The sequence below is a fragment of the Ambystoma mexicanum genome, chromosome 4q (assembly GCF_040938575.1).
Source record: "Ambystoma mexicanum isolate Mex_15411 chromosome 4q, UKY_AmexF1_1, whole genome shotgun sequence".
NCBI classification, from domain to species: Eukaryota; Metazoa; Chordata; class Amphibia; order Caudata; family Ambystomatidae; genus Ambystoma; species Ambystoma mexicanum.
The window spans coordinates 611,319,284-611,346,202 of NC_090928.1; the positions used below are offsets into that span (position 1 = coordinate 611,319,284).

The 26,919-nt window shown below is 44.3% G+C and overlaps 1 long non-coding RNA gene across 1 annotated transcript in view; it reads right to left on the reverse strand.

Annotated features, from left to right (window-relative positions):
* Positions 1-650: 650 nt before the first annotated feature.
* LOC138467093 (uncharacterized) overlaps positions 651-26,919 on the reverse strand; it is a 97,868-nt gene continuing 71,599 nt past the window's right edge. The window contains exons 2-3 of the long non-coding RNA XR_011268028.1: positions 1,579-1,638; positions 651-863 (exon numbers count right to left, since the gene is read on the reverse strand). This is a non-coding gene — a long non-coding RNA (uncharacterized lncRNA). The remainder of the gene's footprint in view (positions 864-1,578; positions 1,639-26,919) is intronic.

The following is a 26,919-nucleotide window of genomic DNA, read 5'->3' on the forward strand; positions in this document are numbered from 1 at the left end:
ACCTCTCTATCGAGGAATTGTAACACCCTGAGTTGCATAACAAGTGGTATAATTCATGCATGAAGTGAGGAGGATGAGGTCAAACGTATGCTCTCTGAATCCTTGTGCAACAGTGCACAAAAGTAGTTAATACCCCAAGAAATGCTGCCTTTTGTAGCTCAATGATTAGTACACCTGGCCCTGTGAAGAGTGTAATAATAATTTGTTTTTTTATATAGCACTTTAATGTAAAGTGCTTTACATCAGACATACTTACATACATTACTATTATTACCCAATCGAAATTGGTACTTTCCAAGGACACATAGTCCTAGAGTACTAATGGACAGAGATGATGAAGAATGTGCCAAGAAGAAAGAACAAGCACATTGTAAGATAAGACCATTGCTGAAAATAGAAGGAGCACTGTTTTCCAACGATAAATGAGGAATAGTGAGATATGCGGCACGGGGCCTTCTGGGGTTTTCAGAAGATGTAGTGAAACGTGTCAATCAGAACTGTGGCAGGACATTGGGAATTTATGTGCCAAAAGTTGCATGAATCGAGTTAAGTGAGACCCTACCAATGGTACAGAAGCCAGATAAGTATTACTTTTATTTCTATCAAAACTGAGCTACAGGCAATCGGACACCCCTCAAATGATGCTGATAATGGGTCTCTGACCCATGCAAGAGGGGCCGTTCAGGCCATTTGAGGATTTCCATGGAAAAAGAAGCAGGAGTAAATGAGGATGACTGGTTCGATTCAATGCTCTCAGCTTCTTCGCAGTTGGAAATAGCCATAACTTTATTGGTTCCCATCATGTTTTTTTGCTTGTGCTGTTTTGTTCCCGTCAGATGATCCTGAGATGTTGTAGGAAGACCCTGCCGAAGAGTGCAACGATGATGGTGTCAATAATAATGGGAAGGGTTCCTTCTCTCACAAAACACAAGTACACTCTGACTGACAGATGGGATGGGGTCGTAAAGACAAGGATGGTAAAAATAGAGCAGGATTCTGCCCCCCCCCCCCCGGGTACCTTGACTGCACCCCCACCTAACTCAGGAGATGGGTCGGAGTTGCTTTATGAAAAGTACTTCAGAAGAATATGCCTGTAAGTGGGGAGTTTGCGTCATGCGTGTAGGGCATGGGTAATCAAAGATGATGACTTTAGAATTAAGGAGTAAAGAGGGAAATTCAGAATATGCCTTCCGTCCCGAAAGACCCCCCAACTGGAAGAAGCACCAGAGACCACATGGCCACCGATCACAAGAGCTTACGTCAATCCCCACTGCTCCTATGATGGATAACTACCATGAATAATACCCTCTCAGCAGACCCTACAACCCTGCTGCGGTGCGAACTCTACCCAGAGTGGACAAAGACACACAAGACAGAGCTGGAAACAGTTATATGGACACACTCGACTAAAGCACTGAGAAGCCATGCCTCAAGTCGTTAGAGACATCACAACGACATAGCTATGTCATAGCTATGTTAGACATGAAGCACAATTGCCATCCGCACATTCGGGACACTCACATGCCCAACTAAAGGAAGAAGTCTCGGGGGAGGATAGCTCAGGGGCAACATGCTCACCTTGGAAGCAAGACGACACGGAGCACCACAGGTTCGATCCTCGGGTCCACGCTTAGAAACCTATGGGTATTAAGTGCGTTATAAATAACCTATCATATCATATCATAACATGCATGTACAGCTCTATGAGTTAGAGGACAGTGACATACACATACTGTCTGCAAGTTTATTATTTTGCCATTAGGCTTATCACAGCAATGCAGGAACGCAAGAAGCAAGAAGAGCTTGTGTAACTGCTTGCAGATGCTTATATGCAAGTAACCCTGTGGAAGGACAGGAGCACTCGAGGGACCTGACATGTCATAAACGCACTAACGTATAAACACTATGGAAGACACACATTAGGAGCCAGACCATGGCTTAGGAAATCTAGTAGGCCATAATCTTCTCAGAGAAGGCCCCAGCCTCGCAGAGTGCTGCGCAAGCAAAACCACTGTGGCGGGAACGAAGCCTCTGCCAAGGTCACAATGTTGCAAATAACATTCCACACACTGAACCAAAGTAACACCAGCTGCCAGAGAGGCAAGCACTCTGACAAATGTAGAACACTTCTGAGCCCCTGGGCTCACAAACGTGGTCTCCAAGCATGTGATCCGGCGGAGCTGAAGAGGAGCCAAGACTTGGTAACTGGGAAGAGCAAACCGTCCCATGGACCAGACAGTGGTTGCAACAAAATAGTTACACTCTAGCTACAGTTGTACGCTGGGAAAGGAACACGCTCCTGGCATTATCGAGCTTTACACAGTTATACCACAGACAAATTGTTGCACATCACCAACACATAGTTGCACATGCACCGTGACCAGGTGTCTAGCGGGCTGGGAACTGAGGTTGTCCCAGGCTTCGGGGGCCTGCAGATCAACCAATAAGAAATGATGACCGTAGGGGTGGGTAGTTGGGGTCACTGACCAATCACAAGGTCTACATACTATAACAAATAGTTAGTATCAGTTTTTGGGGATGGTCAGAGCCTGACATCTGATGCAGTCTTGTCCAATGATGTTACTTGTATAGGGGCTCCTATCTGGGGACTACCACTCAGTAGCTTATCCAGAGTAGCGATAGGCCTAGAGAGTGACACACATTATGACATCACACATCACCAAAAAGGGCCTGTCTGGACTTCCCTCCGCGCAAGTGATCCCTGTGGTTTATTGGCTGTAATAAACCCCAGTTACACCTTGCTACTTGTGTGGACTTTGCATTATTTTGGGCAAAGGAAGAAGTTAGGCCTTCTGTGAGTTTTGTGTCCGCAGACTCCTAGCATGGCTCTGCCTGCCTGGGGGACCACCTTAACAAGTTGGAGGTACTGCTGAGAATGTTTGTGACGTTAGCCCGGCCAGAAGCTGCCTCCTTAACCATCAGACCTGGAAGGCTGCAGGACCCTCTCGGGAATTGCGAGACAACCGGACAGCGCAACCGGATATAGGCCGTCGGGAGCCGTCTTGAGAATCTATCCCGCCCGCGGTCGGCGAGGTGTCCACGCAGTCCAGAGGGCTGAGATGAGCGGATAACGGGGAGCCAGCAGCCGACCTGCGCCGTCAGGCGCAGAACAGAATGTAAGTTGTGGTCCACATAACTGGCAACGTACTGCCTGGGTGGGTTCCATGTTTGCGGGAGGAGAGAGGCGTAAACTGTGATCAATATTAGTAGTGAAATTGTGGTACACGTGCATGGTGGTCAGGACCTGAGCAGGGGTAGAAGTCCCTTTTCTGTGTTTCGGAAATGTTCAGGTTGCGAGGCAACAGGTTCCGGTGTTAAGCAGGGACTGTAGGTTCGATAGGCTTGGACTGTGAATATATATAGATGGATTGTATTCCTATGAATTGGACGTTCTAGTTCGGGGCATAGATGACAGATCCCTGTAAGGGTTAGCTGGAACTATCCTATATTGCGGAAGGTGTATTAGCTGGTTAAGTCTCCTGGAGAGAGGGGTTTCACACATCAGGCGATGCGGTTGGTGCAGTTAATGACGTGAAATAAGGAGTTTACTCCACCCTCGGGTTCTTGAGTTTGTGATTTCTCGGGGCGGGGTTGAAGCAATGGGTCATTATTCTGTGCGCACACAAATTGTCTATTCATCTGTTCAAACTTTAGCTTGGTGACATCACCCATAGGTTGGTGCATAGGACGGTGTGTTGTGACAGTGAGAGGCTAGTATTGCGGCATTGGGCTTGGTAGAAAGGTGAACCAGTGGCAGTGTGTGGAAGGCTCATGCGCATGATTGAGGTGGTGTGCCGGACAACAGCAGCGCTGGTGAAGGCGGGGCTGTACACAGAGTTCACCGGCCAAGGTGCAGAGCCGCGGAGGCTAGTAATTAGTAAAGTTATCAAATATTGTATTATAACATTTTCTCCCTCGATAGCGGAGTATCCAAAACCTCAATTAGAGGTCAGGTAAAAGGCGGAGGTGTTATGTATTCATACGGTGGGGCAGTAAAAATTTATAGCAAGGCAGTACCACCCATGCAACATCTTTGCAAAACCCTGCCCCTGTATAAAGATAAAATAGTGAAATACAGTATACAATGGTCCAAAGATACGGCAGGGAAAATAGCAATGCCATGGCTGCCTGACTGCAGTTTCTGCATGGACGTGTTGCAATCACTATTGATCCACTTACAGAGCACTTACAAGGGAAAGAAATTAATTAACCGAATGGAGATATTTGAACTGTGGTGTATGTTCCAGGAGGACAGGCCATGGATGATGAGCCAGCAGGAGGTGAAGGAGGAGGGAATCAGATCCTTCCCCTCCACCCCCAGGACCGTCTAGCGTAATATCCAATGAGGCAGAGGAGGAGCAGGGCATATACCCAATACGCGAACTAAAAGCAGCAGAGGGATACTCAACCCCATGTATGAGGCACGCCCATACATCAACAGCGAACAACAGTGGGGCATAGGGCAGGCGGCCAGCAGCTCTGATCCCGATGAGATGGGGCTGCACCGTGGGAAAACAGAATTTGCAGGGAGCTGCACAGATACTACTGAAGTTAAAAGGGGTCACAACAGGGGAAACAGAAGGTGCAACAAGGGCAATAGAAGGCCTGGAGCTGGGACAAGGGTGTTGTTGAAGGACAGCGCAGGTAGAGGAGGAGGAGCAACGTCAAGAGGACGAGGAAGCAAGGTTAGGAAAGGAGGATATGGAACGGAAGAAGGAATTAGGAAAGGAACTGGAGTTGTGAGAGCGGGAACGGTGAGAGCATTTGGCTAGGGTAGAAAAGGAACGAAGAGATAAAGTGGAGAGTGAGACGAAAGAAGAAAGAAAAAGGGAAGAGATGGAGAAGAAGTGGGAGGAAATAGAGAGACTAGGAGAAGAGGAAAAGGAGAGGAAAATGGCATTATGGAGGAAGTAAATATTATTGCAGGCATCACGTAATTACGAGGAGAAATGGCTGAAGCAGTTGAGGTTGGGAAGGTGGACAAGGGAAGGATATTGGGAGGGTGAAGACGTGAGGGCATCGGAACGGGTAAGTGATGCAGTTAAGGTAGAATTGAAGAGGAAAAGATGAGATGAGGAGAAACAAAGAGAAAGGGAAAGAGCAGGTGTACCAAAAGGAGAGCCAGCAGGACACGGGGCTGGGGGCAAAGGGGGAGGAGAACACATGCACATTAACAGACATTGATCTCAATGCACCACATGGCCCCCACCTAATCACCCGAAAATTAAACTTTTTAAATGGGTTCTGTAGCCACATGGATGAAGAGTCTGACCATGGCGACGATGATAGTGATGAGGAGAGGGAGGACCCCGGGAAACTCTACCTAACAAGGACTGCTGAGGGGACTGTGTTGGAGTGAGGGGTCGTTTAGGCTCCCCTCATACATTCAGCACGATATAAGCCACTTGTTCATACAATAATGGGGGACGCCTCCATTGCTCACATGCACGCTAACAGTGGCAGATGCAAGGTTGTTGTGCGGGACACTTGGCTTCCATTTTCTGTACCCTCGACTCCATCTTTGGACTACGCCTCACTGCGATAATACGAAAAGGCTTCTCTCCCCTCTGCAGCACTGCGCACACCACGCTCATGGCCCCCACCTTTTCTCACTCTTTCTGAAAGCTTTGCAGCTCCATTTCTCACGGATGAGCCGGAGATAATTGAAACAAATACACCATTGTAACATTTCACTCTTCCTGTGTGTCTACCGGCCTGAAACATGACTTTTAGCCCATCCATCTCCACAAACCTGCCTGTGCCTTCGTAAGGTATTCTCTTGATGTAACAGACTTGTGACCCTGCTGTAAAGCCCACCCCAGTGTGCCCCCAACTAATATCAGACCTCTGTCACAGTATAATGCACCCTAAAACTAACAAATGTCAGGTATATCTTATAGCCTCTTTTGAAGCTCCTGGACCCACCCCACAATCAATGTTATCTCACTGACCAAGACCTTAAGCCCAGTACTTCATATAAGACCCAATGAGTGATGCTGTAATTTTATGTATGCGATTTTTAGGTTTATGATAATATACTCAAAGGAGTTGTAGTGACCATTATTTAGTGCATGTCTAATGGTAGTATCTCATGTTAGCTTAGTTAGGGCTCACCTTACCTCACTGCGACCTGACCCTCACCCCGCCTGGACACAGACAGATGGACCTTGTGATGCTCACCCTCCCGCCAACCAAGCAGCCAACCCTGGAGGAGCAGCACCTACAGGCACCTATACATTGTAGTCTTGTGTCCAATCATAATGAACTTTTGTAACATTCGTATCTGACATCACTGATGACGCTTTTTGCCCTTATAATCAATTGTAAATGTAATGTTTGCCAGAGTGCTCTCGAGCAGCAGAGTTCTCTGGATGCCAATTTTACATAAACAAAATTTAACTCTCGCAGCCTGTTCTCTTAGTATCATTCCCCATTGGGGTGTGTCATATTAATTTGTATTTGCACGTATAAGTCGGGGAGTGAGCCTTCAGGACCTTGTGGGAATGCAGGTCACAGGAACAGACGGGTGGAGGGCCCGACACAGACAAACCAACCCAAGATTTAGCGGAAGGGGTAGCACGACAGACACCATACAACAACAGACTTAGGGACCTCTAAAGGTGCAGGAGGGATGGGGCAACGATTGCACAATCGAGAGGACATTCCTGTTCCAGGGGGTGACTGTTGGGGACACAGAACACACCACAGCAGATGCACACAGTAGAGCCAGTAGACTTAGGTGCAGAACTTGAGGACGATAGAGGACCCATCCAGATCAGGGAGTAAAGGTGGACACCTGAGGAACGGGCTGCGTACTCACAGATGCCGCTATTTAAAAGGGGAGGGACAAGTCCACAGAACGTGCCCTGGAAGCACACAGATAAGGAGAATATTAAGTACAGATTTCCCTAATTAGGTTGAGGAGCTTGGAAATTGATTTATGAAATGGAGAAACCAACGGCGGTACACAGGTTGGCAGTGTGTGAAATCAAGGGCTTGCTGGTCTCAATACTGGGTGATGCTGCTGACAACATCTGAAAGAGGACAGGATTCCTGGGGGTGACTACCCAAAACACAGCACACAACGGGACACCATTTGAAAATTGCAGGGCAGCTATATGGCAGGCACTGCGGACACAATACCCAACACGTCAGACATAAGAGCAGTTACGTCACGCAAGATGCATGACGACGAGGATCCTATTAATTACATCCAAGATATTCAAGAGCTTTAGTGCCTCGAAACTCAAAAGCCGTGGGACAAAACGATAGCCATCTTTTATCATATCTGGATGCAAGGATTACCAGAGCCAGTACAGAAACATTTAAAAAAATGGGAAGCGATGGAAGCAAAGGCCTGGCCGGAAATTCTACTCACCATAGTACACCATTGCAGGCTATGGCAAGAGAAGGTCAAACAGAAGGCAGAAGAGAGAAAGGCAGATGAAGCAAGTTAGTTGAAAAGAAATTGTCAAAATACGGACTAGAAGGAGTGGTAATAAAAAGACCCGGTCCACAAACACAGACAGTGACTTCCCAGCTGCAGCCTGAGTACCAACCACAGCAGCAATACAGCGCCATGCAATAATACGCACCACCCATGGGAGGAGGGTATATGGGAAGGTGCGGATACAAACAGAATTACTGAGGGAGGGGAGGTTTCCAACGGGGACAGGGTTTCAGACCACAATCATACCAATCCCATGCAAGGGTTATGGGGATACACACAGCACATATCACAGGGACCAGGTGAGGGAGGGCGAGAATTCCCATGGCAAGCAAGGGAGCCACCCCAGAGCTGGACCTGCGGGCAACTAGGACATATTTCTCATGCATGCAAAAACAGGGGGATACAACAAGGATGGGGTGAACAAGGGCAGCAGGGCTACCAAGGAGGACAGGACGGTTATTACTCCCAAGACATGCACCAAACAGGGCAGCACCAGAATATACAACAGCAAAACACACCTTCAGTACAGACACAACCTCAGGCGGCACCAATAACACCACAAAGGACAGCACCCCAAACAACAGCGCCACAAATGACAGCACCATTGCCCCAATATTTACAAGCAGCACAACAGCTAACACAGCCACATGACCACTCACCAGAACCCATGGACACGATGGCAACAGTAGCAGTGAAAAGGATGGGAGGAGTGACCATAGTGGGGCACAACACCCCTTGTTGCAATGCCATTTACCACATACACCGGCTAGCAACTATACTACTTTATTAGCCAATGCATTACTCAGTGCTGATATTACATGACAACTGATAACTGTCACAGGATGTAAATTAAACATATAAATAACACTAATTAAGAATATTTAGCAACACAATATGCTCGGAAGAACATTTGCTTGTACAAAATCCAAAGGCAAAAAGTACTCAAAAAGTGCCCATTCCAGAATATATCCACAGTCTCAAGCCACCAGGATGTTACTACCGGTGCAGAGGTGTTCCCATCCAGGTACCTAGCGAAACCATTTTGTCAATCTTAGCTTGATACTAATGCCAGTTCATGCCACTGAACCACCTCATTCAGCTCATGAAGATGCGTTTTTTAGCGTGAAAAACCATTGCTGTCCTTTCTTGAACAGCAATACTGAAAAGTCACCACCCCTCCTGGGTAGTCTGATTATTTATAGGACTGTCCATCTCAAGTCATTGTCTCACAGGCCTTTGAAGTAACTTAATTATTAAACCACGCTAGGATTGACTGGTATGATACTGTATCTTACAGTATCATACCAGTCTTTATGGTATGATACTGTAAGATAGATAGGTCCGTGTTTCAATATGTTATTCTTAACGCTTTCTTGGGCACAATGTTTTTTTCAATTCCTCTGTCTGCTTTTCGGGTTACAACACAGTTTCCCAAATACTCATGGGGAGCTTCCATAAGTTTGCAACAACAGTTTGAGCAGATATCTACAAGGAGGTGACAGAGGGAAGTTGTTGACCGGGTTTAGGATGGTTCCAATAAAGCCCTTGCAGCTTGAGAAATGTATCAGGGCAAATGATTAAATGACAGTTTGGGTTCATTAGAAGGTGCAGCAAGGCTTATCAGTAGAACACAGCTGACCAATATGGAAACCAATATCGGAGAACTGCATGTAATTGGAACTCTCTGCAAATCACTTGGCATGTACTAGCCCAACTGATTTAATGATTCCTATCATCAGGAAAGATGTTTAAATGGGACATTGCAAGTTCAAAAGTACATAACTGCCAGAATACTGAACTATTAAGCATCGGCAGATTTGTTCTGCGCAGCAGCTGGCCATGAATCATCGGCAAATGACTCTGGAATTCCAAGGGGCTGTGGACGTGGATAGACCTGTGGAAATACTGTGGATGGGGATACGAGGACAGAGTGTGCACCTTCAAAGTAAAGCGTCCAATAAACAGAGAATAGGCACAGACTAACAATATCTTTCCTGGCCCTTGGGGTGGCTTCAAATGGGACTGGCTAATGCACTAGGATGTGAGGGAAGTGTGGCCTCCTGCAAGCCCTGCTCACTATCTGACATCTGCCTTAGAGAAAACCTCTGATCTATGGTTAGATATTGGTTCCAGATAGAATGTATGGCCTTTGCAACCTTCCCAACTGCAATGTCTTAATAAGCTACTAAGAGGTTGGGTGGTACTGGTAGGTAATAGTGTGTGTGGGGGTGGGAATGTGATTGGAGTTATATGGAATAGTAAGCTATTGTTCCAGAGAGAGGATATATGTGTAGAAGTGGTATATGTTCCTTAAGTCAACATTCATTTTGTCTTGCAGATATGTGAGAAGAATTTCCATCTGGCAAAGTTGTAGAAGCTATGATCGTTTTTATTTCTATTAATTAAGAAAATGATTCTCGGAATTCCATCACCTTTGAGGGGGCATCAGTTCCTGCCAATATTCAGATATTTCTGGACCGTTTGTCCATTAATGGGGAAAAGTCTTCCTCTTTGCATGATACTGCGACAAATATCACAGCTCTCATGCGATAATGGGTGAAGGAAGGACAGTACATCACAGAACCAAACTAGCAGCTAATGGGGTTTGTTGGAAATTGCAGAGATTAGTTGGAGGACTAACACCTCCCTGCACCATGTTGCAGTCAAAGACTCTATTGCAATAGGGTGTTTGTTGGGTAATGAGTTCCCTCACACAGATATAGTCGAGGCAGTAACTAGAGGGCGAGCTCTGAAAGCAGCACATGAGAAACGATTGATGGCTGAGGCCCGGAGGTTTCCTCAGCTGGAGAGTGAGAAAGAATGGTCTCACCAGTACTTCTGAGCCAAGTACTGGCATCCCCTGAGGTGCCTACTCTTGTGAGAGAGGGTTCAGCGGCCATTGAGGATGGAGTTAGCACTAGATAAAGTGATTTCAGGGTTGTCTTCTGGCATAGAAAAGGCAGGCATGGAAGTTTCATACCTAAAGGGCTTGCCAAAACTGCAAAGTTTGTCTTCGTCTGGAGGCCAGGGTCAGGTTGAATTTTGCAAGGAAGAGGGACTGTCCCACTCTTGTGAGTCTGTCCAGTTGGACAGAGGAGCAAGGCAGAGGTCCTGCACCGAACCATAAAGTGTAACAGGCACAGAGTGAAGGCCCTGGAATATTCCAATACCAGGAATAGGTGCACGGTGAAAGCCCTGACCAGTCGAAAGGCAAGGAGCCTGAAAATTCTGATACAGGGCACAGCCAGGAGATTGTTGTTCACCCAAGACCAAGGTGTTTATTACCGGACCTGGCTCCTGACACACTTGCTGGTCACTTAGATGTGACTGTAACATCCAACAGCTTGTCAGACAATGTTTACAATCCTTGTGTAGATTTAAAAATGGAAACATTGCACTCTGTCCAGTCTTTCCTAGGCACATACAGGCAGACAAAGCACACCCGACCCCCTTAAATCTTCTTCCTGTGGTTGGGTGGTCTTGTGAGCGTAAAGGCACATTCTTTCAGGTGGGATCGAATCAAGATTTCAAAGCTGACACAGGACCCCCATGTCTTTTGTGTGGCTGTGCAGACACCATAGAAACATCATTGGGCCTCTGTCTGCCAAACACCTTTCCTGCACTGGTTAAACAGGGTATCAGTTCCAGAACATATACATCATGGGCAGGGAAATAAAAGGTAGACAGGTGCCTGTTAAACTGGAATTGAAGTAGACTCTGTGCAGCTGACCTCAGAAGTTGCTGATCAGCCCATCGCCTACTTTCATGGGCAGCTGATGGGATCAGAGAAAAACGGAGGCATGGTTGGGAGTAATCCAGAACTTGTGCATTGGACCACATCTCTACAGAGATTCAAAATTGACTTGCTGCCTAACTCTGGATTTCTACATGCTAGTGCAGATGGCAACTGGATATTATCTTTCTTGAGGATATGTCTGACCCTTAGAAGGGTGGTTCTCAATGTTTTTGGCTTGGGTGATTATGAGCAATTTTCAGCTGACAAGGGTGTAGAAGCCCTGGGTGTTTTATGTTTATTAATTAATAAATTGCATTTTAGAAAGGGTGATCTGCTAAACAGATCTCGCCTTTTATACTCTGCATGCGAAAAGCATAGTGTACACCTCTTACCAGGGCCACAGAGCAGGTGCAGGAGTGACAGGAGCCCCTTTGACAGCTGACAGGTGCAGGTCACAGCCAAGTCACTTCAGCACATGTGCTGCACTTAAGCATACACCCCTGTTGCCAAACCTCATAACTATGTGAGTTACTATCCTGATGGTAATTGTAGACTTTAAATATAAGACACATATGAGTTTAGGGCACATGGCTAGCATCTCTCATACTTATTATAAACACATCAATTTGATATCATGCATGCATGTGTCTTCACTATAAGCCCAGATCACCTGTGGGAGGGTTATGAGTATTCTGGTCAGACAGCCCGTCCCTTTCAAGTGACATGGCAAGAGACTGAATGGGTATGTCTCTTCTTTCATCCTTTGTGAGGTTGGCTAACACCTCTTCCCCATGGAGTCGGGCTCCCAGCAGGAGCTGGCCTGGGAAACAGGGAAAGGGCACACCCATACCAAATGGACTAGACCCACAGGGTGTTGCATACCAAAAGGGCCTTTGATGCTATTGATAGGGGAACAGTGGGGTTAGTTTATGCAGAAGCAGCTCCATGCATTTGGGGAAAGATTCCACCATCTCGTTTCTCTCTTCATCTCTCTCTCCATCCTGTCTACTCCAAGTGGAGTGGACAGGAAGTGTGCATCATTCACAAAAGGCTTTGGGTATGATGTCAAAAGGCAAACACCATTTGTCTCAAGGACAGGGATTGGACTCATATATGCGGCCTTATTTTTGTCCACCTTTGGACATTTGCCTTTAAAGGAAGGGGTCTCCACTCCTTCTTTGATTCTCTCTGGATTTAAACCCTTCAAGAACAATGTATTGGAGCATGCTGGGATATCAGTCTTTCCAATGTCCTCTGGTTATGAGGTGAAGGTAGGTGATCCAAGGGTGAGGTACGCTTTGCTCCCTAACCATACCCATGGTCCACAGGGGGTGACCTACGGTTGGTTCAAGACCTGTCTCATTGCCAGGTACACCTGTGCCCAGGACCTCATTGGAGGTGAAGGACCACTGCAGGTGTTTGACAGCCTCCCCAGTGTTTGGGAAAACGAGAACAAGGACCTATCTTGTCTCAGAGCCCCTGTATTGGGACCAAAAGCCACTAAAGAATCCAAGCAGCTGGTCTCCTGCATTCTGGCCACCTTCAAATGAATTCAAACCAATGGAACCTGTGTTGCAGTATTTGGAACTTCTTCAAACGCTTTGGATCGATGTTGCAGCATCCTCAAACCAGTTTGCTGCTGCACTGTGTCAGGTGAGTATGTCATCGCCTCAGAAGAATTTGAACCACTGTATGCCTCACTTCAAAGCCAACCTGATACCTGTTCCCTGTCTGGATCACTGTGACTCACTGCCTCCTAACCTGATTTGGATCACTTGCACAACACAAAGAAGCCTGGGAGAAGGTGTTATTGACTGATAATTTTCTCCCGGATCCATCTTAGGTCCCTAGAGACTACTTAAATCATCTGTAATCCCTCTACTCACAAAATAACATATTCTTTTACAGATAGTGTGGTTATTGGTTGCCTCCCCCTTGTTTTGTTACTCTTAGTGCTCCATCTTTCTATCTCTTGCATATTCTGTGTTGTTAGGCACATTTATGCAGCCACCATCTATTTAGGGAATTCCTTCCCTCCCCAATCAAATTTACCACATTGATATTCCTTTAATGTGATTCCATTTAGCCCTGTTTATGACTCATATAGAGCCACGTAGATCCCTCCAGCAGTGCCACAGATAAGCCAAGAACCAGGCCGGTGCACAGAAAGAATATATTTTATTAAATAATAGGTCCAATTAATATTTACACAACTACTACACACGCCACGTTCTCTGTGGCACAAAACAACACTTCAATGCAAAGAACTCACTTTTTGGGAATAGACATTAAGAAAAGATCTAAAATGACACCACATGTGTCTTTTCACTTTTGGATCAAGTAAATAGGACTCACATCAAATAAGCAGTTCAAACCTTCTATCACAGACAGAAATTCCTTAAGGCCAGGTATACAGTACACTTCAACCTTACAATATTATGATGAGTTAGATTTGAATAACATGCACATAATCTACATGTAAAAACAATTTCACGCATGCTCTGCTCTTCACTTATAATCTCCCTGTGTGCATGTTAATGTTAGCAATGTGGAAGCACCACAGACTTTGATTACACACTTTTTTGATATATGGAATACTTCTTCCTTCACAACTATGAAATGCAGAATCTCTTTCTATCAGGAGTCACTCGCCCTCTGAAGAGAGTGAGCCTTTCAATTAGGGACTACACTTTATTTCCTTTAGCAAGACACTTTTCTGTCCCAGCAACAAAAACCAACACAGTCAGTTACATTCAGCAACACTTTGCTTAAAGGCCAGGTCTGAGGAATGGGGACAGTTAGAAATCTTGTTTTTTAGACAAGGACTCCCCTTCCTTTTAGGGAGTTTTGGGGTTGGAAAGAAAATTAGGAGTACTCACTCACTTTAAATGACTATATTTCTTATTCACACCGGGACTTTAACAAATTCACCTGTGTCATTTGTCCATAAGGGAATTAATTGAAATAGTATTTTGTAAAATTCTATGGGTCTACTTAGTTTGCCCCCCCCACCTACCAATCAAGGTTGAAGATATTAACCCAAACAGATCTCCCACACATGTGATTCTGCTGGACAAGCTACTTACATTTAAAATATGTAAGTTTGGTTCTCAGGAAAGGCACCAAGACCGCATGCGTCAGGTCAAACAACCTCTCCAGGTTTAGTTATCAACCTCCAGCATTCACCCCTCTCTTGGGTTCTCCTTGGTCAGAGGGCCCAGTCAGCTTTTAGTCTTTCCAAATTGCTGTCTCCCAGGCAAAGGTAATCCTGCAGCAATTTTTTTCACTTGCTTCTCCTGGATGTTTTCAGGCAACCCTCCCTCATTCGCATTGGGCAATGCCTTATATTGATTTCACCCTCTACCAAATGATGAAATTTGGAGGTGCCAGCTGATTGGCCATCCATTTGGATTAGAAATGTATTCTCCTCTCCTCCCCCAAGGCCCAGCCCTCTTTGGAGTTATGAAACTTAATCATGGGAGGGATGAATCTACCCACTGGATTTTTCATTTTACACGTCAGTTTTGCACTCTAAAAGTCCTACATGAGAAAATGTTTTATTTTACAATTAAGTGCTAAATGGTATATATATTAAGATTCATCTAATAATGGCAGAATTATTAAAATGACTCCCATTTCAGCAAGAGATTGCATGTGCGAACAGTGTTTTTTTTGCACTTTACTCATAAATTATAACAGTTTTCAACCCGAACATTTCTACAAAGATATCTAATTTAAGAAGCTATCACATCTCTGGGTTTCGGCTTAAGGACATTTTTGGGGAAGCTATAAACAGCTTGAGTTCCCAAGGTTTTTATGGGAGTTGCTTCCACAGATAAGTCTTGTGCTAATCTTTACAGTGATATTTGAAAGGTTCCTGTGCCCCAGATAGTTCCTGAGAAAATCAATAAATTGGAAAGCTCTATATAATCCTATGACAATCTCTAAACAGATATACATATTAGTATTACGATTACACATCACATTGCCTTTCTTGCTCTAGGTTTTGGTTCTTGTGAAACATGTGCTCAAGGCCTTTGTGGCTCACTTGTTAACTTTTGCCTGGTGTAACGTCATCAGTCTTTGTTCTCTCAGGACTAATATGTCTGTTGCTTATATCAGAGAGCAGCCCTCATGAATTCCTTCTTGGCCACTACTTCAGTGCTCTGAATAGTCTGGGCCCTTTCTCTGGAAATTGAAACATAAAGTCATGTGTCTTGAAATCAAAACTGATATTTGAGAAGGTTACATTTCCTTGGGCACATGAGGTCTTCTGTTTAGTTTCAATGTAACTGTGTTTTGCCACCAATGGTATTTTTCCATCATGATGTGTTAACATGATGTTGGCAAGGGACATTGTGACTCAATGTTCATTTCATACTGCAAATGCACCCAATTCCATATTCACAGGTTCTGTGTCTGCACGTGCCATGTTTTCCATGTAAAGTAAGCCTTTTGCTTTTTTTGCTTTGCTTATCACATGCAAGGCCCAATCAGTAAGTAAATGTGTCCTTATTTGAAACAGCATTCTGATATGTGGTAGTTGTGATTGAAATGCTGCATTTTCAGTTTGACAGTCATCCGTGTGTGTTTTCAAAGCTCTGCATTTTTTAGGCTCAAAGTGGCTTAATGCAGTCTCCTTTTTCTTGGGCCAAATTTATCCCACAGTGTTCTTTGCTCAGGGGTGGGTTTATTTTTGCATATAGTGTGTTTAATTAACGTATATATATATTTTTAAAGACCCTTGATTAGACATTCCTTTATTTTGGACCACTGTATTTTGCATTTTGGGTTGCTTTTGTTTCACATTAACACCCTTCTTGAGAGTATAGCCTACCCTCTGCCCATGTTAACACAAAAGGTGAAGGAGATATATCTGTGGGCTGTCGCTTTTGCACCTTTATTATTGGGATTGCTCTTTTTATGTAAAAGTGTGAGGGCTGCATTTGCCTATCTAGCCTGTACTCATCCTGGTACTCCAGCGGGCTGAAGAAATTTTGTCACAAAATGAACAAGGCAATTTTATGATTTATGGCCCACAGAGGAGAGAAGGTTGGTTAGCTTACATATGGGGTTTCACCAGAGATGGCCTAAAGTAGTGCCAACACAGTTTGATAATCTAGTACCCAGTGTGAGAAAGATAGCAGATGTAAAGGTGAGTTTCCAGATGTTGCAAGTTGTATTTGAGGAGAACCGAGCATTCGAAATAGCCCACTGTCCAGCCACCTTGAGTACTCCCTATGATGTCATGTATTCAATTAGTATTTAAATCTCTGAACAACCTTACCTCACCTCTACTGTGTGTGTAGTACTTTTTGATAGGGATCATCTTTTGCTGTCACTAATTCTGCTGTACAGAAAGCGAGGCTGTCTTTTTTATTGGCCTATCTAAACCCATGCATAAGTTGTATTGTGAGAATTTGTATCCGTTGATTATTTGACAGCAAGAGTCAGAGCAGATGCACATTGAATTGGGGATGCTAATGTCAATCCAAGTTGAATAAATGTTTCTTTCTTTGTTGAATTAGATTGTAGTTTAAGGTAGCAGTAAAAACCTATCCCCATTGGCCCGGTTTCCAGGAAAATATTGCATATGTAAAAAAATGAAACGATGATGAATTGTCAAAATGTGTCCTCTTTAATAAATACATAAATGTATAAATAATTTAATAAATGCGGGAAATGTTGAGGGAGTGGGTGTTTCCATTGCAGAAAAGAGAAGGGTTTATCCCATATGAACTGTGGCAAACAAGCTGTTCCACCCCTGTGATACCGTGCCCCCTCGTACACCTAGTTTTCTTTTTCTAGTGGAATTTCAGAAGGTTTTGTCTTTGCCACTTTGGCTAGAGAGAAAGCTTGTCCTGCTGCGCAGTAAAGAGTGCATGCACAGAGACTACAGACTACAGGTCCCGTCCACTCAGGAGTCACTGAAGCAAGGCCACAGACTTGAGTCCATCGGAATAAACTAGCTTGAATTTGACTGTACAATGGACTGTGAGAGAATGGAAGTCATCCTGGGGGTGGAGGACCAACGCCCCTTGGCTTCGGAGCCGAGCCTGGAAACACTTCTGTGAAAGGAGTCCCCGGACTCCCCACCTTCCACCATGGCACGTTTAACCAGAAGTATGTCAGTACACATGACTTCCATTCATAAACATTATGTTATGGATAGGAGGCTATTTTCCTTGACTTGCAGGTCAATGAATTGATCGCCTCTGTTTGGCATCAACCTAAATTGAAGTGAGACTTATTTCTCTAACGAGGGGTCAAGGCACCTCCTCAAGAAGGAGAAGTTATATTAAAGCTTCACACATAAAAATTGAAAACTCTTTGAACTTTCTTGTTAAATATATAGATGTGTTGTCTTTGCTGTTCGAAAAGCAGCTAAAAGAAGTTACAGGTTTAACACTCACCTATGTATCTTTTATTTGCACGTCAAGCTCCTCTCACGTTAGTGAGGAAGATTGAGGAAGATTGAACATTGTGGCCTAACACGAATGCCATGGTCAAGCAAAACGTGCAGGAAGAAAATATAAGACAAATAGGGGTTTGGTTCAGAGGAGATGTGGCTGTGCAACGCTTGTTGGAAGCGTAATTGTGTGACATGCCATGTAAAATGAAAACGGGCGAGCGTCACTGCTTACTTGGTGAGAAAATGGCGCGTGTGCAAAGGAGATTGGGTGATCTGGATCTGGTCACCCCAGTACCGGCTGCTCAACATGAAACTTGATTTAATATTCTTAATTTTAAGGAGTCTTCAACAGTTACTGGAGTGACCAGATTATTACATGTTACTATCACACCAAGTGCCTAGACCTTGTTTTTCCTTTTGCAAATCATTCGTAAAAAATGCTTACATTTATTGAAGTTAATCTAGACTACAGTTCCCAAAATGCCTCTGTCTGTTCGACTGGGAGAACTGGACAGCACTGCCATGTAACAGCTCTTGCTTACGGATTCAAGAACATAATGATTGCCTTATGAACCGGGTAGCATTAATATTCTAAAGCAATGACGTCGCCTGTTCTCACTTTTCATAGTCCCGTCCACACACAAACCGGCACTGTGTGACTCCATTCTCTCTGTTGGCTTGTCTGTTTTTCTTCAGCACAGTTCACTGTCATGTGCTCTTCTCGGGCTGGCACGGATCAAAGGAAGTCCTGATATAAGTGCTTATTGTAAGGACCTGAAACCGTATATGTCTGAACAAGGGAAGAGGATGCTGGCAACGCTCGGGCATCTAGCTCCGGGGGTATGACGATGCAGAGAGCAGGTGGGGGCCGCTGAGCCACCACGCGGTGCCTCATTAAAGCCTAACACAGCGACTATTATTGGATCGGATCACATGAGGTGGAGAGGCGCTCAGCTAACTGAGCCTGTGCTGACACCTGAGGCAGCGCAGGCGGCTCTGACCTTGGCAATGAGCTGCCAAGGTCAGACTCCATTCCCCTGCAGGAGGTGCCGCTGGGGAGGGCACGGGAATCACACCAAGGGGGCTGGGAGTGCTCCGAGCAAGTATACCTTACCGCGGAAATCACCTACCTGTTGGCACCGAGAGCGCCGGCTGCTATAATTGCTATGAACATACACACACACACACACACTGCATGCCACTGTGGAACCGCAAATGGGTACGCGGTGTTCAACTCATGCTTTCAAGTGGCTAACGCCTGCCTGTAAACTTGCTATTTAAGGGATATTCCCATGACTGACTGGCGCCGCGTGCATTTGTTCGTATGTGTGTTTCCATGTAACATTGTGTCTGTGTCTTGTGTTCCGTCCTGTGTTAGTGGATGTCATCGAGGTGATACGATAAGGTCCCTTGCTCCGACTGCCTGGTTGTGTCGGTAGGCGCCGTTAGCATGTGTGTGTGGGTGAATGTGTGTGCTTGAGATAAGAGTATGGATGTGTTTGTGTTGTTGGTATATGTGTGAGTTTGAGAGATGCATATTATGCTTCCCTATGTGAGTGTATTTGAGCGACTATCTGTATACATTTGTGTTGTGGGGAGGGTGTGGTTTCTTAGGTGGTATAAGGTCTCTGCCGGAAAAGACTGTGGGGACCAATGACCCTAAAGAGTGCTAGCCAACACGTCTGTGCTTTGGTTCTGCCTGGGCCCATGCTTGGGAGGACACAGAAAAGCCACTGGTCCTTGCTGTCTCATTTAGTTAACATGGTGTGCATCCTTGGGAAAGCCTGAGCAATAACACCCCTATAGTCAGGATAGTGTAGTGGGCCTTGGCGGCTCCAGAAGGTTCCTGCTCAGAAAGCATCTGCTGCGTGTGCGCCCGTGCTTCCTCCGCCCCCGCCGCAGATCGCCTTTCGCCCCTCTCACAAACTGACACGAGCAGTGTTATCCTTTGTGAACACAATAAGTTTTCCTGTCTAGACTTTCCGTTTTTCCTCTCATTTCTTGATGTCCTGACAAATTTATTTAAAGCCAAGGCAGCGGCACATGGAGCGACTTCACGTTTAACCCTTTCCGGCTTAGCAGGCGACAATGTCACTGGCAAGTAAAGCGATGTTAAATTAATATCCGAGGAGTAAACTAGTGCTGGGGAGTACGCAAGGCCAAGAAGTGAGACAAGACACCAAATTATTTTGAAAAGCATAAGGCAGCATTTGTTGACAAAAGACAACAATAAATCCATTAATGATATACGATATTAGAGAATACAGTACACACACTAGAGGACTACAAACTTGGGTGTTGGGGAGTGGTTGGGTTGTGGGTATCGCCCTCACACCCTGGGAACTGTCCTTAGGGGAAATAAGGTTACCCCTGCGAACCGACCAGCCACCCACGCCCATTCCCCCATTGTTTTCGGTGCAACTACCGGATCAGCACCGTTTGGTGAGCGCTGGCAAGACAACTTCTCTACTCCTCATACAACTAGAAGGAACAATCTCTCTACCAGTGACACCAATTGTTGATCCAAGTATACTAATCAATGCAATGTGACCCAACGTACTGCCAAAATGCCACTTTCCCTCACCGGCACATGCCATACGTCCCATTGACACAATGGGCCTCATTACGACCCAGGCGGAAAACCATGGTGCTAATTGCACCATGGTCCATGCCGGTAACTTACTGACTCCGCCATCGAGAAAGGGGAATTACCACCCCATTACAAGGTTGGTGGGGCGGTAATTCCCCCTTCCTCCATCGCCCTTCCCCATTCCCATTTTTGCCCCGTAGGGCTCAATGGGAATGGGGAAGGCGCTAAATACGGTACTGCAAATTGCGGTACCATACTTAGCACCAAGGTCCCTTTGCGGGTCCCTACTTTAACGGCTGGTGTAAACCAGCCGTTAAGGTCGGGTCCCACAAAGGGACCTCGTAATCAGGCGCTAATGGGTTAACGGCGCCGTAAAAGGCTTTTACGGCGCCGTTAACCCTTTAGCGCCAGGGTCGTAATGAGGCCCAATACAAGATTGTCTCTAACTTCTTACATCATTCCCCTGCAAATTATTGCAATACAAATTCTGATGTGTTCCTGAAGGTGCCTGTGGCATAAACCAAGCAAACTCGCTTATCAACTGCTTCTCAATTGCGTCGCCCACCTCACCACTGCAGTTTCGCCACTTCATGCTGTGTGGCCCGCAGTCCTTTTATTTATGTATGTATGTATGTATGTATGTATGTATGTATGTATGTATGTATGTATGTATGTATGTATGTATTTATTTATTTATTTAGTTATTTATTTATTTATTCATTTGTAGAGCGCACCTAACCCATGGACATCTGGGTGCATTGCTTGATGATTATAGTATTGTTGCAAAACAGAAAAGACAGTTCATTACAATAATGGTACATATAGAAGGAAACAGTTAAAGACATACAGATACAATTGTGTGTCAGAGGCACCATTACCGCTCATGTGCAAAGAAACTATTGCCCCTGCTTTTTGCAACTTAAATCTGGGAATCTTTAGAAGGTGTGTTTGTGTGGACCGGGTCGGTCTGTTAGATTGATTTCTGGTGAATTTGTTGACCAGATATTTTGGGGCTGAGTTTGAGAGGCACTTATGTGTTAGTGATAGTATTTTAAAAACGATACTGTCCTGAACTGGAAGCCAGTGGACGTTTTGTCTTACTGAAGAGATGTGGATGGCTCTCGGGATGTTGAGTGCCGCTATTAACGCATTATTTTGTAACACGTGTAATTTTTTCATATTACGTCTGTTCATACCTACGTACAAGACATTGTAATAATCTAGTCTAGATAATAGGAGGGCTCTAGCCAGGGTGATGCAACTGTCAGGGGACAGGAAAAGTCTACAGGCATTAATCAGTTTAGATGTGTAGGCCATTGCTGAGGCTGTTGCATTAAATTGTCTATTTAGTGTAAGGGTAGAGTCAAGGTATAGGCCACTAGATTTCACTCCTTTGGAGACTTCAATATCGATACAGTCAATTTTAAAATATTTAAATTGGTTGTCTAACTTATTTAGTCGGTTCTGCGATTCGATAAGGAGTTGCTCTTATCTACCCCATTGTAACCTTGCTCTCACCACCCTGCACATACATTGACAATTCTTTCTCATGCGAAGAGACGTTCAAAGACCATGCCCCTAACTGCATGAGTCATCTAAATGGAAAAACATGACATGTTAATGCACCCCTTGTGAAAAGCCCCTCCACCCCTTCATAACTATTCGGTCTGATCGACGCATTTGGGGCAACCACAGTCCCTAAATGTGGCACTTCTACCCACTTCCCCCATATAACTATTTCACTGTTCGCGACCCTTGTGAGGGGGGTTATCCCTAACTGAAACCAACACCATCTCAGAGCTTCGTCATGGGGTTATCCATCAATATCCCCTCCACAATCAGCCTCTGACCTAAATATCCAGCTTCTGCTATTCTCCGTCCCCACAAGAGGGACCTATTACTACACAGGCTGCACTGGTATTACCAATAATGTCATGATGCGGCAGAACTGCGCACTGCTGCTGTCCACCACCGCTTCCCTGCTCATTACGTACCAAGTCAACCTCACCTTTCCAATCAAGCGATAATATCTTGGCAGTATGTTAACTACATCACTGCTGGGACATCATTTTACTGATGACCCCAATGTACCCTATTCCCTTTGTTGCAGTTTATTAGGCGGTCACACTCAACTCAGAGTTCCTTTCCCCAAATCAAGGTGGCGCGCACCCCAAAGAGCTATTACAGATTCACTTTGGTGAGGCCTCCAAAACCGACTCACACTCACCCCAACAAATACCCAGTGTCACCAATGGACTAGGAACCAGGCCGGTGTATAGTAAGAATATGCATTTATTTATTTATTTATTTTTTTAAGGTTTGGCAAAAAAGTCTATCATCAATCACCAATGCTTTGGCAACACCAAATATCAAATCTCCAAATTACTTTCCATTATTAAAGCAACACAGGTAAAATGTTGAAACATGCAGTCACTTATAACAAATTTAATTTCAAATTAACCAATAAAAAACATTCACAATACAATGGAAAAATCATTTTGCAATGCACATTCAAAGGACAGGCAGTGCTTTAGGATTCTGGTTTGGGAGGCAATGGAATCAATGGGAAATTTCGTTTTTAGGCTTTCATTTGAAAGGCATAATTGGGAAAAGGAACTCAAATGGGGAAATCTGTTTTCAACTTTTATTTAAAAGGCAAGGTTGGGAAAAGGAACTCAAAGGGAAATTGTTTTTCAACGCACATTCAAATGAGAAGCAATGCCTGGTCATTCTGGTTTGGGCTGCAAGGGAATAAAGGGGGAATTTCGTTTTTGCACCCTCACAATCACATAAATAGCAGCATTTTAGGGTTACTTATTTTGGGATTATGGACATCCCCCTTTGGGACAGGAATCAGGGCTTTCAGAAGGACAGTCACCCAAGTCTTTATGGTCCATACCGGCTCTAACACACTTGCCATGAACTTTGTTAGTTTTGAATTCTAACAACACTCATCCCATGATTTTATATATGGGAATTCATTGGTTTAACTTCAATTCAAGGCGCTAAGGATCTACACAGCATCCCTCCTCCCCACAATTTAATGGAAAAGATTAAGGCGGGTTGTTCCCAACACAATGCAATTCAAAAGGATAGGGTGATTTTCTATAGTGGAATTAATTTGAATTAAATTTAATACAATGTGCAAAGGGCTTACTCAGTTTCACCCCCTACCCATTAATGGAAACGGATAAGCCAGGTAGCGCCTCACACAATTGTTGGCTTTTGGATTGGTCTTCTTGTTTGTAGGGATATGGAGGTAGAGAGTGGGTTCTAGAAAATGAACACTCCTATGCTGAGCTCTGTGTATTTGTAGGCCATTTTCAATTGTTCTTTGCAAGGTCACAGGGATGAAGAGGCAAACCCAATGCCTCTTACGGAAACATTTTAGAACAGACCACGAACCCGCAGTACAAGGCAACAGCCTTAGGGATTCCATCGAAGATTGATAGAAACATTGACAACCGGCCATCTGAATGACATGGGAACACTTTCCTCAGACCAACCACACTTGCCTTGCCTTAATAAAGACCCTCCGGGGTTGAAACACGTGTCGGCTGACCACCCTTTCTTAAACTATGTGTCCACAAATGGACAATAAAATCACATAATAAGATACAGCAACCTGTGTGAGATACTCATTATTTACAAGTGTCTAACATTTCATGTCTAACTGCAAGGTAACCAATACTTGGTTGTAGGCTTTGGTCATGGAAAACAGCAGGGCTCCTCTGAGGACAGCGCAGATCTGGTCAAGGGCTTTCAGTCAAGGATTTTCTTCTACACCCAGACTCCTTCTGGCTCCTCTGGTTGAGTCCCAGCTAGCTTTTAGATTTCCCTGACACTGTCTCCAATGCAAGGATTGAGGCCTCTCTGTTAGTTGTTCCTTGCAAGAGTCTGTTAGCAGGTTATCTGCCGGAATAAAGTGAAAAATCCTTGTTCTGATGTAAACATGCCCTCTTATAGGGCTGATGACATTACAACATTGTCATAAATTCCCACGGTAAGGATTGGCTATCACTCTCCCTTCACCTCCCACCAAGACGTCCACTGGCTGCCGATAGGACCAGAATTTGGTAGATATGTATGATGTAAGCTGAGGGAGGAGAAAGATTGGTCATCTCAAAATGACAAATGGGTTTAACCTTTTTGTGTTCTGAAATCTCATAACATGACAGCTATGCACATTTTTCAGATAACTACATAAATCTATATATTTTTGGATTCATTTCATGGTGAGTCGGAAAATACTAATTTTATTTCGGCATGACGTTCCTGGGCAGTGCCACCATTTTTCGTGCTTTGCTCCTGCGCCAAAATAGTTAGAAATCTGACAATACATACTTCCAACATTAATTTCACAGTCTATTAGTCTATCAACATTTCCAATTCCGCAGATTTATGAAAATGCCAGAATCATACTTTTGATTATATCTTAAGTTATGTACATCACAAAAAGTTTGTTTTTACATGGTCCCAACTGGCATTTTAGCCCCTTTATAATGAACCCGGGTTGGGCTTGATAGGACACATGATGCTCTTTATATTAAGGAAAATGTGTTATATGTTTAATCAAAGGCACTGCATGTTATGAGATGTAGTTTCATTTCTCCTCCAAGTTTCCATTTCTTCTTTAGCATGTGACCAGCGACCTGCTTGAGCCAATGTTTATCCTACCTTTTCCTCCTGAGCTTCGAATGGTCTTTGTTCAGAGGTAATGCACCATTAATGGGGAACCTGACCTTCATGGTAATTTCTGTTGGTTGTGTTATCTGTAAATCCCATCATTTCAATCTACGTCTTTGTATATCTTAGCATTTAAATTGACAACCATGCCTTCTTTTCCTGGTGGCCCCAGGCCCAAAGGACTTGGGGTCAAAGTTTCAGCTCAGAGAGAAAAAAAAGTTGCAGTTGACAATTCTGAAAGCCTAGCATATTTCATGTACCCACAGTGTACATGTAACTTTTGTAACAGGGCCTGTTATATATAATCTTTCTTTATATACTGTAAGTTCACTCTTGGTATTCTTCACAAAATATGCCACAGATACATAGGAAACCAGTGTTCATTTATGTAAAAATGAAACAGGCCTTTCCTTATAAATGTTCTCATTCCATATGCATATTTAAGTCTCTTTATTCCTCATGAAAGCAATTTGTCGTTCAACTTTGCTTTTCAAATGTAAGGCATCATTCCTCTTTTTTTAGCTTCCAAATGCACAGTATTTCAAATGTATTGTTCTTTCCATGTGCACTGTTGAAGTTTTGAATCTGTCAAAGTGGGCATTTACACAAAGTCAACATCTGAAGTGCCCCTTGTCTTTGGAAACCCATTTGACGCAGTTAACAATAATCCAGTTCTAAGTTGCGCTCTTTTACGGCTGAACACCTGTACATTGTAACAAAATGGAGGGAGGCCCATTCTCGCTCATTCACTAGGCCTCATGTTGAAATCACTGTTTTGTACTGTTTTTTATATTTCAATGGAACTCCACAGTGAGTAAGCTTCATTCGCACAATCGGGCCCAGCATGGCCCCTCCACCTCTGTCCATCTGGGATGTCTTTTTACCCCACAAATTCCCCTCATGGATCTTTGATTCAGGTGACTCAGAGAAAAGAGCAAGGGGAGAGTGTTTTATTTTTTTTTGTTTCCCTTAGCCTTTGGTTCATTCCATGAATTTCCTAGTCGGAGCACATCCGCTCTTTTCCCATCCCAAGGGAGTGGTGCTCTGGTCTGCCCTTCACTCTTTTTGGATTTTTAGGTTTTGGTCCTGGACCCCTCCCTTTCTGGTAACTCCCACCTCCAAGCTGTAAAGGCAAGGAGTTATTGAATCTGGCGAAAGTAAATTAAAGGTTAAGTATTTTATAAAGTACTTCTTTCCCCGGTAAATAGGGATACAAATTGACAACCAACAACAGTTTATACATTGCAATCAAATAACATTGATTTCACTTGACATATGCAATTCGACAACATTCTCTCATTCTTATTTTGGTACATTCCTTATAAGCATGCATTGCTTTACTCCCTGGTAATGTGCAATATTTTCCATCTGGGTTTCCAACCTTTCATTTCATTCTTCATATGGTGCCTGGGCTCTGCCCTCACTGGGTTCTTAAATCAGTCATAAAGTCTGTCTGTAGTGACAGATCTTCAAATGAATAACATTTCTCTCCCATATGTTCTCCTTTGGGATGCAGATCTTATAGGCGACAGGTCAGATTTTATCAACAATATCAAAGGCACCACGCCAGGAGGGGAGGAACGTCTGCTCCTTGGTCTGGTTCCTGAAATTGTACAGGTAGAGCCTGTGTCCTACTTTGTACTCCTTCTTGGTAGTTTTTAAGTCGTAGTAGGCTTACCTTCCTTCTGCCGACTTTTCTAAATTGTGCTGAGCATAAGCAAAAGGGTGCTGAAGGTATTTCTGTAAATGTTCAATGTAGTCATGGGTGGTGGATGCAATGCTCAGGTTCTGCTCATGAGTAGTTCTGTAGAGCAGATGCTGAGGTAGCACCATTTTCTGTACTATCATGAGCTCAAATGGAGACATTTTTGTGGCAGAAGATGGTGTAGACCATATGGCCATCAGGACAAGCAGTAATCGTATGTTCCAACTAGGTCCAGAGTCTGCCACAAACTTCTTCAAGATGCCCAGAATTGTTTTATTGTACCTCTCAACTCCCCTGCTTGAGGCCAGGTGGTTTACCC